Genomic DNA, 17,461 nt, shown 5'->3' with positions numbered 1-17,461 from the left:
GATTTAAGCACTTGCTTGAGTTCAGTCTCTGAGAACATAGGCACAGTGGCTTACATGCTTTGAAATCAGCATGTGTTTAAGCCTTCACTAATTTTAGGACCTGAAGACACTAGTCTACAATCAGAGCAACATGCAGTTATCACTGTGGAATGGCCAGTTGCGGAGACCAACTAATTCAGTTTTTCTGTTTATTCCCTGTTGCTCTTCACTAGGAAAGGCAAATGTATCTCATAATCCCAATGCAGAAAGACTTGAAGATGGTGTCTTTAGGAATCACTGCTGTGCAAGGCCCTTTTAACAAAGGCTCACTCTTTTGTGTCTTTGAAAGAGGCACATCCATATTCATCAGCTAATGATTTCAGCTGGTTTTGGAGTAGCTATCTTAGAGTAAATAGCCATAGGGTAGCCAGATGAGTGAGTTATATGGTATGAAATGGTAAATTCAGTTTCAACAATAATAGGAATTGGCTTTATGGTAAGCAATATGGCTTCCAAGAGAGCATTTCACTCCTCTTTTCCTACAAACAACACTCTTAACGATCACATTAACTCCAGTGTGAGTACAAAGAATTTTGCCTTCAGATTAGACTACTAAACTTAAATGCCATCTGCAAAGATATTCACGAAGTGACAGTTTTGCACAGGTCTGAAATCTCCATTGTGTAGACATTTAAAACAGAAGTCCACAAGATCACCAAATGAGAGTAAATCAGAGTAAACTAGTCACCACTTCACATTGAAAGGAAAAACAAATGAAAGCAATGTTTTTCTGCTATTTCATGGGGTTCCTGGCTTCTGAACACAAAGATCCAAACAGCAAAACCTTCGGTCTGACTTAGTATAGCACTTCTTATGCAAAAAAATCATACTATCTGAAATACATATGTTATCAGGATAACAGCACCCACCAAACCCTTTTAACCAGTGTGCCACACCAAGCCATGTAGTATCTGAGGGTATGGCAGAAATCAAACTATTGCTCCCCACACAACACCATTAAGGCTGAAAGGTATTAACATCTACCATGTGCACTGGGAATTAAGGCACAAACACAGCTATTAATCGATTTGTCCTAGGGTGCTGAGCCTTGTAAACAAAGGTGGAACGTTCACCTTCTCTCTATCCCACCAGAACAGCTCTCCAGTAGAGCCTAGTGCCCTTCTATTTCACATAGCTCATACTAGGGAGTCAACCCAAATCCCATTGCTAGGCTGCCTTTTGTGTGTGAGCACAAGTAAAACATCCTCCTTGCTAATCTGAGGTCAGGCCCCAGGTCTGTCTTCTGTGGGCATAAAACCCTGAATTTCCAACCAGACCCTCATGGGAAATTTTTTTCAAGTATTTGTAAACCAGAATTAGGTCACCTGGCAGAATTTTTTCTTGATAAGACATGGATTTTTTCTTGAAAGATTTCCAGATAGCCATAATGTGTTAAATGAATTTAATACTAGGTATCTTATCCTCCTGAGACATTGATTCTGTATTCCAAATAGTCAGAGTGAAATTCAATCATAAGCTGCAATCTTTATCCTTTCCATGTATTAAAACCATCTATTGGACTTTTGTGCTCATGAACTTTTTAGCTCATTCTCACAAGATGAAATATTTCACTAGGGGTTCAAGGACATTTCTGCCTTCTTTTTTTTATTTTTTTTTTTTTCCTTTTTGGAAGAAAAGGAAAAGTGTATTTACTTCATGTCACCCTTTCCCCCCCTTTCCTACATGTTTTCCTTACATACAGTAGTGATTTAGAAGAGCAAAAGGCTGTTCGGATGCAGCTCATCCCTAGTCACAGCTAACAACATAGTTTCAAGCATTTGTGTATGTGGAAGAATCACACTGGCTCTGAACAACAGAGTAAATTGTCCATTTGGTTTTCAGTGTGTCTAGTAGGCAAACATTGGGTATTTTTTAGGGATCCTCATTAAGCCGTGTTTGTACTCAGAACATTTCCACTCAATCATTCAGGTAGTAATGCCTACAGTTGGAGATCAAATCAATACACAGGTGCTCCATATCAGCACACAGGAAGCTGTGCGTCTTGTAATGTGCGTTTATGATGGGTTGTGTAAATGTCTCTTTGTTGGTAAAACAATCACACTTCTAGCTATCATGGATTAATGCATGCAAAACTGTGCATAAGCCATCTAGTTATATATGTCTCCAGAACAACCTGTCTGTTTACTCAAACATAGAAAGGCATTCAGCCACCTCCTGCAAACATCTTCTCATGACAGAAGTAATTTCTAGTGATCGTTGAAAGTTAATTAACTACTACATTCCATGAGTTCAGAATGTCTTAGAGTGTTTCTTTCATTTCTGCTGCTTATTATTTTTTTGTAAGGTTTGTTTGCCTAAAAGTGAATGAAAATATCATCAGCTAAACCTGAGATGACTCTCACACAACAGACAGGTTAAAGAAATGGAAAAATCTTCCAACAAAAGAGATATTTAGGTGAACAAGCACATCCACAAACATGTGCACACGTGCACACAAACATGAGGACATGCATCCTTATGCCAGCTCTGGCAGCAGCATTTCTCCTGAAGCTTGCTCAGAGTGCTCGTGAGGTAGGCAGGCCAGTGTTTCCACTGACAGTGAAACTATCTGTCATCGTGCACATCTACAGTTGCCATTTATTCAATAACACACTTAAATATGCAAACAGACAATGTTTGTAGCTTTTCGTGTCACAGTCTATGTAGAGACAATGGAAAAATCAGGAGGTAAAGTAGGGCACTTTAGTGCAGAACAAATCATAGTAGGCAAAAAACATGATTGCCCAAATGTTTTACTCACTGAACGACATTAGCCTGCTATCTAAGAAATGACATAATTTCTCACTCTGCCTTTCTCTCCTTTAAGCCTCTGAAGAAACTTTTTGTATACAGGAATTCTGAAATCTCAAGGACTGTGTAGGAAAGGGCTCTTCTTCTTCCCCATGTAAGTCTAAACAAAACGCCTTTTAAGCCAGCAGAGGACTTCTGCTGAGTATTCCCAGCTAACAGACAAAAACAGGCCTGCTGCTCAAGGACAAAAAGAAGCAAAACAAAAGATGTGATACAAGGCAGGAAGGATGGGCAGCAAGTTATGAATTGCCCTTAATAATTACCTCCCTAACCTGGGGCTCATGGATGCCAATTGGCTCTGGACATTAGTATGCTCATGCATTGTGGCGGTGACACTGACTGGACAGGGGGTCACTGGGATGTAAAAGGCAACAGGTTTTGCGGGTAAGAGAGCGGCCTGCTCAGATGCTTCCTGTGTGGGACATCCCCCTGCTGCTTCTCGGACTTGCCCTACTACAGAGCCTGGCACAGCACTTTTGCACGACTTCTGTGATATATCCCTGGTTGCCATTTTCACATTTCCACATTTTTCCTAAACCTTATCCATTAGTGTAGCTGTTCTTTAATAAACCAGTTAATTTGTAAAATAAACATTGGTCTGAGGAACAATTTGTGACTGTGGTGAGGGTGGTATTCTAATGCCTGCTCTAAAATACAGTCCTGCAGCAGCCGTTCCTCTGAGAAGCACCTCGTATACCCTCGAGTTCATTTAAAAACAAAAACCCCTCCAAATTGGGGGGAGAAGTTGCAGAAGCATCCTGACAGCCTCTAGCCTCTATGATGGCATCGGCTCGTGACACACTGCCAATTATTTATTTGCTGGTACTTGCACTTGCAGATGATTGTCCCATCACCTGTATAAACGAGAAGCGTCTTGTAGGAAATGTGGCAGATGGCTACATTCCAGGTTCCCCCAGCTGCAAAGTTCCCACAAAGGCTATATTAGGCCACGTACCCACCCTTAGAAGTGGTAAGTAACCTAGTTAAGTAGAAGTGCACAATACTCAAGAATTTTCAGTGTTGGAAAAAAGAAGCTGTTCAGTTAAGAAACTGTAGCTTCCACCTCCTATTTCTCTTTCAGAAGTTTATTACTTTCTGAACATGCATCTCTGGAGTTTTTAATCTTCCTCTTACTTGTTGCCAATCTCATGTTACATACTCAGCTGTACCAATATATCACACTGCAAAAGTGCCTAATAGACCCAGCAGAGATATAACGCTAGGGAAAAAGAAAAGACAAGACCTGGGCAACAGGACATAGAGCTGATCATGTGGCTGCGAGCACTGAGACACAGTGAATCTGGATTCAAATGCCAAGTCTGCCACAGTGTCTCTAAGTGACCTTGAAAGGCATTGTTTAAGACTTGAATTGAGATCATAAATACAGCAAGGCTAGCCCAATAAAGATCTTAATCTCTTTGTGCCTCTAGTCCTAATTGCCAAAGGAAAGATACTTTGAACCTGGCTGAAAAGGAATTTTCAGCAGGACATCTGTCAATAAATGCTTCTTCAACACAATTCAGTACATTGATGCATGTCTGTTTCTGTCAGAAAACGTTGAAATTATTCAAAGAACAACACAAGTATTTTTCTTTTTCAATCTTTGACTTTCTACCTCTCATTCTGCTGTTTTGACTAGCCTGGGGTTTTTTTACATGCTATATAATATGAGGTAAAGCAATATTTTTTCAGCAATGACAAATCAAAATATTTTGATAATAAAAACCAAAGTACCAGTAGATTTGAAAGTCCTTGCTTTCATAAAACAACAATTCCCTATGTGATAGAAATTGTACTTTCTGTCATGCTATCAGATACTGCTTTTCCTGCCAATATTTTCCCTCTATTTTAGATGTATTCTGCGGCAGGAATTCCCTTCTACTCTCCACTTTCACGTTCAGTTTTTATTTTCTCATTACCTCTCCTCCTCTGTAGTAATAAGTAACTGGTTGGAGAAAAAGGCCACAGTAAAATCAGAATTCAGATAACTGTCTGGCCTGTAATACCATTTGCTTTTTCATGGCATTTTTCTGTGTGTTCAGTGGCCACAGCAGTCAGTTCTTTGGTGTTTAACTACCAGGGTAATAGCTCAAGCAGTAAGACTTTCTGAAACACTTTCTCTTTATTGTTTTCCAGTGGGGCCACTGTTGCCATCTCCCTAACTTGTTAGCTACCTGTTTCCTTCACTTTCTGCTTTCCTTATAGGAAAGATAGGAGACAGATCAAAAGCCATAAGCAAAGTCTCAAGAAAAGGGTACCTGAGGCTTTTTTCATTACCTAAGGCATGTGCGTAAGTTTGCTGAGGGATTTAAGCAGGGAATATGGTGTGATTGTGCAAGATTACTCAGGAGCAAGGGTGTTATGCAGTCTCCAGAACAGAAAATCTTGCATGAGATTGGTGGAGGAAGGAGGCAACACTGGCAAAATGGCACCAGAATCCACTTCCCTGAGGTCTGGTTCTCCACTGCTGTGCTGGTGACTTGAAATTCCTTCAATGTTCACCCTTCTGACCCACTCACATGAGACTTACACACTGAAGCTGGACTCAGGCTGATCAGAAGAAAATATTTTTATGTCCACACAAGGAATGGGTCTGAGATCTAGAAATGACAGTGATAGTAAATGGACAGAGTCCTTAATCAAGTGCTGCTTAATATGACTTATGAATCCCTCCACTCTACCTCAGGCAAGCTCGAAGAGCATCGTGGAGAGCAGAAGCATGGATTGTCAGCACCAGCCACATTCCTTAAGTGGCCCTGAGGGTGGCACAGACTGCACACAGGATGCCATGCTACCATAGCACCCAGAGCTGCTAACGAGTTTTATGGGGTGCCTTTATGATGCCCTTCCATTGCACTGAGCAGGCTTTTAGTTGGAAGTGACCAAAGTTGGTATCTCCTCTCCACATACAAAGGACTGCAAACAGTAGGCAGCACAGGTAACACTAAGGGAAAAATCAGCTAAGTAACAAAGCCATTACTGTCTCGATGCTACCTGGAAATAAGCAACTAGAAAGCATGAAGTGGGCAAGTATTTTCTTTCTCTTGTTCTACCACTAAAAAGCAAAGTTTGTTCTGTGCGGAGTCTCAGGACAGGGAGACAAGTTGGCATCTTCTCGTCCTGGCTGACACCAAAAAGCAATTGCATGCCATCCTGTTCAACATTGATAAGTCTAAGGGGACAGGCTTCTTCTGTAACTCCTCTCTTTGCACCAACCCAGGCATCGCAGTATTTATCCTGTGAGAATGCCTCACATCAGGGATTTCCCACTGGTGCAACTTTGTTCCTGAACACAGGTCTGAGCAGTCAGTGCAGACAACAAGGGAATGAGCACTAGTACCTTTCTTCCCCTGTTTTTTGTGGCCTCATCTATATGTCACATGATGACAATCAGTTTTTTCATTAACAGATTTGGGCTGGCACAATTTGGAGGCCAGGTTTTACCTGCAAAGCAGAAAGGAGAGCTGGTACATGCTCAGCAACATCACAGACCACAGAAGAAAGATTAATTCCACCTTCTCACCACTTCACAGGGGTTATGGTTTGAGTCTTTAAAGTATGTCACATAAAGGCACAAGCACACTCTGTGAACACACTGAGCCCACCAGAAGCAAGCCAGAACCAAAAGCTGTATGACTGTGGTTAATGTGTTGCTGCATCTGTGGCAATAAACACTCTACAGGGGCAGGCTGACTTGTGTGCCTGTCCTGAGCACAAGCAGAGCAAAACTATCTGTCTACAAAAGACCTTATTTTTATACCTTCAGGTAGTTAGACTAAGAGACCTTTAGATCTTTCTGGGTGCTGTAATTGATTCTGAACTTCTGCGCAACAAGTGCCGAAACTCTCTTAGAAGCTGGCTGAGGGTCACAGTGAGCAGCTTCTCTATGGTGTTTCATGACACGTGCTCCTTCCCCTCAAAGTAAAAATAAAGGCTTACGGTTAATTAGCCACTCAGTTGGGCACCCACACCTCTAGCCTTAGGCATCGTGTTTCTCCAGCCTAACAGGACAGAATATGTCCTGCTCAAGACTGGCAGGAGACCCACTAACAAAGCCTAGAATCTCTTCTATGGAAGAAGATGCATCATGTACAGTGAGGTGGTCAGGGAGCCCTGCAAGAGCCCGTGTAATGTTTCCCAGAGCAATGCTGGTATCTGGCATGCTTTTGACAAAAGAGCCTTGCCCTTCACACCAAAGAGGCATGTCTACAAGCAGCTCCATGGCTCAGGCTCACAAGTGTGGGATGTTTGCCATCAGAGGTTTTTTGAACAGACTCCTCCAACTGTCTCCCAAGCCAGGGTGCTAGTGACAGAATCACAGAATTACCTTGGTTGAAAAAAACCTTCAAGACCACCAAGTCCAACTCCTAACCTAAAATTGACAAGTCCATAACTGAACCATATCCCTAAATACTATGTCTACATGACTCTTAAATACCTCCAGGGTTAGTGGCTCCACCACTGTGCTGGGAAGCCTGTTACAATGCCTCATAACCCTTTCGGTGAAGAAATTCTTCCTAGCATCCAATATAAGCCTCCCCTGGTGCAATCTGAGGCCATTACCTCCAGGTGCTTGTAACTTCACTGAACAGCCCACCTCTTTACATCTTCCTTTCAGGCAGTTGTAGAGAGTGACAAGGTCTCCCCTCGGCCTCCTTTTCTCTAGGCTAAACAACCTCAGCTCCCTCAGCCACTCCTTCTAGGACAGATCAATGTGCTGCAGGAATTGTTAACATCATGTCCATCTCCAGAGGATTCAGCACACATTTGTCTGTGCCCTGAGCTAACTTTTCACAATGGTTACTCCAGGACATCTTCCCTGAGCTGTATCTTGCCTGCCATCTCCACTCTTCCACGGCCAAAACCCCCACTGATCCTGCTTCACTTCACTGGCCAATGCCCATTAGCACTGTCACCTGTATTAAGGAGAGCTGTGGTTCCAAACTCCAATGACTGCTTGATAGAACGTGCCTGGGAATGGATCTCGTAAAAGCTGCTGCATATCTGAATGCACTGAGAGAGGGCCACCCCCACTAACTTGCATCTAGCAGAAGCGGAGGCCAGGGGTCTCCAGAGCATGTGGGATCTGTGGTTCAGAATCATGCCCTTCCTGGAAATGCAGAAGCTTGTCTCAGCTGGAGAGCAAGCTGATGGATCTTTGCTCAGGAGCCTACAGCTGTAGCAGCTGAAGTGGAGCAGCCTCCCATGAAGCTGAGCTAAATAGACTTATTTAGCATCATCTCACTCCACTTCACTTGTAACACCACCTTATTCCCCTGAACTGGGCAGCTGTGCCCCAGGGTCTGCTTGTCTGGATCATGCAGCTGTTCATCTTAGCAAATGTTGTTTTGCTTGGTTCTCCAGCACCTTCCTTGCAGAACTTCCACCACAGCTTTTGACTCTTCAGACTTTTGCAGGAAAGATTTCTTACTTTTTATTCATTGTGCTGCATCTTTCATGACACTGTTGAAAAATCTCTTTTGGATGCAGTTTCAGAGACCTGTGTTGAATGTCTCCCTTGCTGTCCTAGGAGTAACTGTACTGAAATGAGAAGAAATGGGATAGTGAGAGGCAGCAATAGAAATACTAGAACCACTTTTTGCATTTTTCAATCAGAGGATGAGATTTCAATGTCAGTTCTGCTTCTCGGGTAACATGGACACAGATGGCTCAAGCCATAAAATAAATAAAATTTAATGTACCCTCCAGCTCAGATATCACAGACTTTTGCAGAGGAGATACCACACAATTTGACCACAGCAAAATGGGACAGCCAGAGATTGTACCCAGATTGACTTGTGCAGTGCTTTAACCACAACACATCCTTCCTCTCTGATTTAAACCACTTTCCATTCTGCACCCTGACAAAGCTGAAAATCTATAGCACTGCAGACATTGTAAAGTGCCTTTAGTAACAAAACTGATATACAGATATGACTTACTGGGATGTTTCCAACCAATGATAAGTAAAAACAAAAGCAGAAAGCAAAGCAAATGCAATCTGAAACTGCATATTTGAGTTGGCCTGTTTGGACAGCCCTAGCCTGACTTGGAGGCTGCAGGACAAAGCCCTGCTTGCAGCTTATCTGCAACACTATTCTTGGCTTCTCTTTCTCAGGTCATAATTTAAATATCTGCAGTTATTTACCTACAGCATGTACCAATTTTTTTCCTTTTCTTGAACAATGACTAATTGCCTCATGTGAAGGTAAATATTTGAGTATGTGTACAGGAAAGCTTTTCCCTCCCAGACAGATAGCAAGCAGCACCATAAAAAGCCTGGTGTTCATGTGTGGGGTTTCACGTTTCTTTTGCTTCCTGGAACTTACTATTTCTAAGTTCTCTGAGGTACCAGACCTTCACAAATAAGGACCTCAAAAGCAATGCTTGCATGAAGATCTATTATCACATAACTCACGTCTGAAAAATTCAGTCTGATAATCTCACAAGGTCTGACAGGCTAGTCACAGGACCTGTGTCATTTGGAGAGTTTTGCTCAAGCACAGGTATTAGGATATGTGTCAAAGCAGGCCATGGTGCACGGAAGCTGCTACCAGTGGTTATGTGAGCTTTTTGCTGGTTGGCATTCACCAGGGTGACTTTCCCTCTTAAGGTCACTTCTTGCCCTCAAATAACCGTCTCAAAGTTTAAGTCTACCATTGAGAAGGCTCCACAGACTGACCCTTAGGCAGCAGAAATGATTTCCAGGACAGACTGTGAGTTAAAAACCCTACATCCAAGTTTAAAAAGTACCAGAGTTTTCTTATCAAGGTTTTAGAATACAGACTGACAATTTGAGGTGTCTATTTCAATATGAATTGCACACAAATACATGTGTGTGTACAAGACATAAAAGCATTAGAGGAGGAATTAAAATAAGAATAGATTTATGGAAAATAAAACCAGGAACTAACTAATCAGTCAAATTTCACAATTTTCTTCAGTATCAAAAAAACTGTAAGACAATTGCAACTCTTGCTATTATAAAGAGCTGCTCAGAAATACAATATAAGAATTATTGTATTTCTTATTTATTATTATTTTAAAACAAAAAGGCAAATCTTTCCAAGTAACCATGCCCTCCACAGTAGACTTATGATTAACTAGTCACAGTACTTTTTTGCAACAATAATATCCAGGCACTTGGGAAGAAAACCTAAGAAGAAATTCAGGTTGAAAAGGTCATTTTGTTGTACTTAGTACTGCAAAAATTTAGGCATATACTTAATTTTAAATGGATTAATAATCTCCCCAATACTTGTTCGCTATTCACTAACATGCATTTTATGTCTCAACAGTTTTCTGCATCATAGACAACAGGATAAAGCCTGTCAGTGATCTTTTATCACTGCAGTGCAGATGTAAACAGAAAATCTGTTTGTGCTAAATGTCAGCATGGAAAATATTATATTTAAATATTAGAAATAAAATTATAAGGAAAAAATACAATTTCATATTCAAATTGCCCTGTGAAAAAGCACATGTTAATGATAATAATTAAATGTGCAGATGGCAGTTTATTCAGATAATTTCTGAGCATAAGCCTGGTCATTTCACCTCTGAGAAAGGCAGGCTTATATAGCTTATATGCTAAGCTCAATACCATCTTCTTAATTTTTCCCTATAGAGGATAGGAAAGAGTTTCTAAACTAATCAGCCTGGAACTGACTATTTTACCACTTAAAAATTCATAGTGATCAACAAGTTACAGTTCTGCCTCTTCCAGATGTGTTTTTTAATCTTCATTTTGTATTGCATCGTTTAGGATAAATCACATCAGAATGGTAACATGAGCCTGCAGAACAGCATGTCCTGCTGTAGGCTGTAAGCAACATTGAGCAACAAATTAAAAAGTCCCTGGTTTCAATTTCAGATTCAATAGCTGTCAAGATACCTTTTACTTTAACATGGAAATAATAATTTTTTCCTGTAAATTAAAGCATCTGGGATTGCAGGAAAATACATCCCTTTCACATATACCACAGGACCTGCTTTTTCCAGAGCGTACATGAGCTTTTAACAGTCAGGACCTTTATTCTATAGTTTAATATGTGGCCTTAAAGTTGATGTACTTCACTTTAAGCCCTTTTTGTACTTTTCCTACAAAGAGATGAGTTTCAGGGATAACAGTACAAAGAGTTAAATGCTTGATAGTTTAGAAAGCTTTCTTCCCACCTGTCCTCATTCCTGCAGGAAATCTGAACAACACACGTGTACAGCATGACTTGTTCTTGTCAGCCACACTGAAAATATAAACAACCACAACGTCTTCCACTGATGGTGGAAATTAATGGTGTAATCATACACATCTGAAATTATTCTTGCAAATACAGGATCATAAACATAAATTGGCCTGCCCATATTGAGTCAGCACTGCTGTCCTCCTGCAAATACTGAATATCCTACCATGATAAACTATATCCATTGAAACAGGGCACAAAGCATGGTGGTCTGCAAAGCACCCAGTGCTCAGGGTAGTATCTTTCATACAGTTTTGACTGAAATATGGTACAAGGCATATGTGGAGAACATATGTTCACATGTTCATATGTTCACAACAGCATATCTTACATAATACAGTCCCAAGACAATCCAAAACAAACAATGCAGTCCTAAATAATGGATACCATTTATCATGAAAAATCACTGTCTGTCTGCTTCTCACAGCTGGTGGCCACAGCCCTGTCCCTGCTCCCTTGTCATTCCCAACAGCAAGTATCTGGGTTTATCCCTCAGGGAGACCCCAAAATTGTTTGCCTAGATGCACTTCTTGTTAAGTTTTCACAGGGCATCATAATGTTGTTCACTCTTTCAATGTGAACTCAGCTTGAAACTATTTGTGTTCATAACAGAAGGTCTCCCAACACAGCTTAGTCTGTGTCAATCTAGGTGTAAAATCATTCTTTAAGACAGCAGTGATCTTGGACAGACTTCACTCTCCTTGAAGTCAATGATGAATCTTTTGCTGACTTTAATAAATACATGGCCCAAACATCTGAAGTCTTATGATTCTGGAGATTAAAATAGTAACAAAACCAAATAATTCAAGTTTACCCAATCTGAATTTTATTTTTTTGTTAATACAGTATTCATCATCATAGCATGAGCATACACTTGGGTAATGTGGATGCACTCTTTTTGTGTGTGTGTAGTGTATGTGTATGACAAAAATAGTACTTGCATAGCAGACCACTTGCTGTGAAATCCAGGGGATGTAACTGAATCTGTATGCAGAGGTGTGTACATCTCTTATGTGCTGTAGGAATCAACCTTGGTGAGGGGGCTTAAAGAGAAAAGAAATTTCCTCCAGCAGTCTGGCAGGCAGAGTTTTTCCCTGAGCCAGCCCAGATGAGTGCATCCCAGGTCCCTGGCAGACTGCCCCACAGCACTGGCCTACAGGTTTCCCTTAAAAGTCTGTGGCAGCCAAGCATAATGACACTATACTGATACACAGGTCACAAGCCTTTTCAGGAAGGTAGGACCACCACAGAACTCCAAAGAAAAGTGCTGAACTTTCATTTTGCAAATGACAGATCAAATCCGGACCACCGATTGTGCTTGACAGTGATCTAGACATAGCTGGATCTCAGTTGACACCTAAGACTACCTTTTCTTTGAATGACGTCTGATTTCTTCCACACTGCAGAAAATCAGCCTAAAAAGTCTGGAGGAAGGTTAAGGACGGACACTACTGCCATGGAGCATACAGGACCCAAAAGATTCACGTTCAAATAAACTACTGCAGCAACAGAAGACTTTTCCAAATACTATTACATCATGTTTGCCCCCTACAGCTTTGTCTATTTAGGTCACCCTGATGGTCCTTTCTCCATTCATGCATGGCTCTGAAGATTGTCTTCACACTTGAAAGCCTTAATGATCTTTTCCAATGTTCATGGCAGACAGCATGAGCATAATAAGCATCTTCCCTTTCTCCAGCTTTTCTCAGGAAGCTCGTGGAACACATGTCATCTGCCAAGTCCCTTGTTGGAAAACTTCAACCAAATATAGAAAATCTGGACAAGAACTGGACATTTTTTTCCCTTCTTCTGCTGTCTTAAGTTTGTCTGCAGCTGCTGGAGTTATACAGAGCCTTGAAAGAGTGAGGACCACTTCTATTTTTTTACTAGATTGCAAGCCAGCCTTACCACAAAACCATTTTTTATGGTTTTTCAAAGAGCACATAGCAAACCTTTGAAAGCTACTTAGTCATCCCAATAGTGACCAATGTCTTCTGTAGTTTTTCACTCTTCCCTCTTCCTTATAGAGGTTTTTATGTCCCTTCCCAGAGATGAGGCACATTTTTATCAGCTACGCAGTATATTTAATAAGTGCTTCCCTGCTGTTCCTAAACTATTTATTTTCACAGAGCAATGTCTCCCAGAGGTGATATTTAAAGCATACTTTATGAGAAAATTGCAGATTAATCACAAAAACAACCGTATGCTGATAAAGCTGAGAACAATTACTTTTGTACACGCATGACATCAAAACTTCTGTTGTAGAACTAGACAGCTACTGGGGGGGAGAAAGTAGTTTTCATAGATCATTAAAAACAACAACAAAAAATCCAGGTTGTGGCTTTTTTAGGTAGAATGTGAGAGAAGCCCATGTTATTGGCCAGGTTCAGCTGCCAGTTTTGGCAGAATTTCTGTAGGACTACGTTAATGTGTAGACCTCATTGAATACCAACCTCAGCCTTTGGCTTAGCTCAGACCACCTCTCCATTTTCCACTGATTTCAAACCCTGGTAAGCCTTGCTATCACCGTCCCAGCTACAAACTGAAGAAAACACTATTTTTACACCCTCACTGCCTGTCCTATCATGTCACACTATTATTTTTGTCTTGGCTTGGTGGAATGAGATAATTTTCTATCTTCCAGTCAGTTCTCTATCCCTTTGAATTAACCCATTCCACATCAGGACAGACCTAAAGCCCTTCAAACATTTCCATGACACATTGTGTAAGAGAAATGCCAACCTGGACTGGGGAGTGATCCACGTGATCCTAAGGAGGGACTGCGGGGGAACAACATATTTTGCAGGACAGCAGCCTACTACTCCTGAGGCACCTAGTTCTCTTTGCTGGACATAAGCAACATGGAGCTTATTTAACTTAAAAGCAGACTTCTGCCTTAGCAATGCATAGCACAAAGAAAGGTGAAGTGTCATGAAGGGTTTGGAAGAGCAGAGGAGGCTGTGCTAGGTTTCTGACAATTCCATTCTGAACATAAGAATAATGTTTTCAACAGTCACCCATCCCCACGAAGACTTGTTTTCAAAATTAGGCATTTGTTCACTAAGCATTCCCTAGTGCCACTCCATCTTCAACCCAAAAGGTGGAAGGTCTATGTCATGAGGTCACTCCTCAGCAGAATGAATGCATCTCACTCACTCTCTCACGTGAAGACATCTTTATAAGGCATCAAAGTCAAATGGAGCAAAGTTCAGTTCGTGGCATTTGTGGGTGTACCACACCTAGCTCAGTCAGTCCCCACAGCAGAGCTTGAGGTGCAAAGCAGTGTAAGCAGTGCATTCAGAAGGGCCTGAGGTCATGCTAATTTTTAATTTTAATATTTTTTTTTTCATCAGTAGTTTCACTAAACAAATTAAGGGGAGGAAGTCTTCCAAGCACTCGAGGAAAAAAAAAATATTAAAACAAAACAAAGAATAGGTATTTAGTTTGTTTTCCTACCGTCATCTCTTCCAACTCTTTTCCCTCTTCATTTCCTTTTATGTGGAAGGAAGATAAAAAAGAGGAACAGCTGAAGGAGGCTGTGGTTGAAATAATCAGGGGTAGAAATAACCAAGTGCTAATAAAAAATAAAGAATGGGGGGATGGGGAGGGAGTCAATATAAACTTTGTTTGTACTGTTCATGAAGAACATTTTTGCCAAAGCTGTGGAAGAACCACTGGAAGCTTTTCTCTCTTGATCATTCTGTGCTAAAGAAAACAATCCATGCCTAAAATATTGTGCTACATTAATGGATCACTGAAAAAGATCCACTAAAAATACAAATCTGGGAAAGAACATCTGCATTTATGAATGTAGTTTCTGAGCAGCAGAGTATTCCAGCCGAACTCCAGGAATCATGCCTGCCTGTCTGGGAAGTGAGCAGGCAACTGCACCTGCTGAGCGAGCTGATGTTGCCCTGGAGATTTATAAGCCACAGTGAAAATGCAAAGAGGAGCATGTTTCTGCTGAAGGCATGTCAGCTTGGGGTAACCTCGCTTGGTTGGGAATTCTCCTCAGCTCCTCTGGGAAACGATCTCAGCTCACTCCACCCAGATTATGTCATATAATTTCTATCACTCAGAAAAAGAGCAGAAGCCAGTGAAACACGCTGCAATGTTAAACTTGGAGTGGCAAGCAAAGCAGTCTACACAGAAGGATGTTGTTTAATTCTACAGGAGTAAAAGCAAAATAGAAGAGCAGCTTTCTCTAGCAGAGGGCTGTGAAGTGGGAATCAGATGTCCCACAAAGCATTCAGCATGTGTAATTCCAGGCACTTCACTTCTGTGTGTTATTAAGATTAAACTGTAAACATATCCAAGTATATCTGTACACATATTCCCAGCTTCACCTATAAATCAAGTAGGCTCTTAGGAGTCAGTAACCAGCTAAAAGCTATTATTGATGGGGTTAAGGTACATCCTCTGGCAGCAGCAGAAACTTTGCTTCCTTAACATACTAGAAAGGCAGAGTAAATTGTATTTCAGATTACATACATGTTTCCAGCTCTCTGAAAGTCCATTTGCTTGCTGGCATTTACCTTCAGAACATTCAAATGCCCTCCATCCGTTAGCTAAGTTGTATTTATGGTGCAAAGTATAACATAAAATATTTTGTTACTATATTTCACTAGTGTATAGGGATGGATATAGAGGATTGCAAAACACACATATTTAGAAATTTAGTCCTCCATGAAGTTTGCATGACCAGACAGAAACATGGTGCTTTTCAGTATTGTATTACACTCACCCTGCAGAGCTGAGATTCAAAGCTCTGCTGTGTGTGGCAGTCTGCATCCACAAACTAAGGGATGGACACTTTACTGGAAATTTTATAGCAAACTGTTTACATTGACAGCCCAGTGAGTGTTTGATGAAGGAAAAGACTGCATACAGAGATTAAACACCATCCCAAGGTCATACAGTGCCTCAAGGGCAAGAGCTGGAAGAATACCATAGACTTGCTCTCCACATAACAAAAGCTACTGCAGTATCTTGAATGCTCAAAAGAAAGTGGCTTTGCTGAAAAGTCAAAGCTGAGAAAAGAGTCCATATGAAAAAAATAATAAACTTCTTTGGGTAAAAAAAAAAATGGAGTAGGAATTAATATTTGAAAGCAAGTTACTACCTTCAACCATCTCACAAACTATAATACAAACTTCTTTTTAGTAAGTGAATACAGAAAAACATGTTTATTGCCTTCATCTAAATAGGAATTTCCATGACAAAAAAAAAAGGACTTGTTTGTTTGGGTTTTTTTGTTTTTAAGAGGCTCACAACAGACAGTGAAACACAAAACAATGCTGGATTTTCCCATCTCTAATTACCCACAAAAACTTATTTGTACTGAATATAAAGGTCTAAAACTTTCCCTAGAGAACCTACAAACATCAGACTTGATTTTAGCCTTAGAAACACAGTCTTGAGAATATATACTTATGAGTAACATTCTGGTAATTTTGGTCAGCCCGCTCCAGAACCCATCAAAGGCAGCAGAGATCACTGCTTTCAAAGAGTTCAGATTAGAAATGACCAATACCCACTCTAGAAGAAAAAGGGGACTAAAAAGCAGTAGAGACTAGCTCTGTGACAAAGGAACCATCCATCAGAAAAGGAGCCAAACCAGAGCTAAAGTTAAAACAAAAGTGAAAAGCATAATTTTTGTCCTGTTTACAAAGACTTGGCATCAATCTGAGTATGCAATGTTAAGCATTATTGGACACTGAGACTCCTATTCTAAACATACTGTCAATATCTCTCTTCTTTAATCTCAGCAAACTGATGGGTGGTAGCAATTATACAGGATGATTTATTTAAAGTGCTGTAATAGGCTGCTACTCTGCCTTGCAGGCTAATCCATGAGCTCTTTTCCCTTATCCCAGCCATGTGGAAATTGTCCTTGATTTCCAGAGCAATATATTATAAGAATGCATCTCATTTAACTTTTGTTTTTCAAGAAAATCTGGCCTTGGAAGAAATAAACATCTTTGCTGTACAAGCAGCCAGTTGAAGTCCACAGCTGAGTGGAAAAGCTGAGCAGGAACAATAGAGCACATCCTATTATTTATCCTCTTAATTTCAGGTTAGAAGGTGGGATTATCTGAATTTCCCTCTGACTCAAAACTCAATCCTGTCCAGCCTCAGGCCTCGTTTAGCACTAGTGAAAGCAATGCAGATGACACACAATGCAAACGAGGTGCATTTGGCCCCACAAGACAAGTGTCCATAAAACCTTGAGAGGCCTTTGTGGCTTTACCCTTTGCAAATGCTGCTGCACGAGCTGCAGAGGCAGGATTCCAGGTTCACACCCTCCTCCTTCCAGACGCTTGGAGCAGCTTTGCTACAAGACAGCTTGCAGGAGCCTGGCTAGAGAGCCC

The sequence above is a fragment of the Apus apus genome, chromosome Z (assembly GCF_020740795.1).
Source record: "Apus apus isolate bApuApu2 chromosome Z, bApuApu2.pri.cur, whole genome shotgun sequence".
Taxonomy (NCBI): domain Eukaryota; kingdom Metazoa; phylum Chordata; class Aves; order Apodiformes; family Apodidae; genus Apus; species Apus apus.
Note: the sequence above shows the minus strand (reverse complement) of the source record.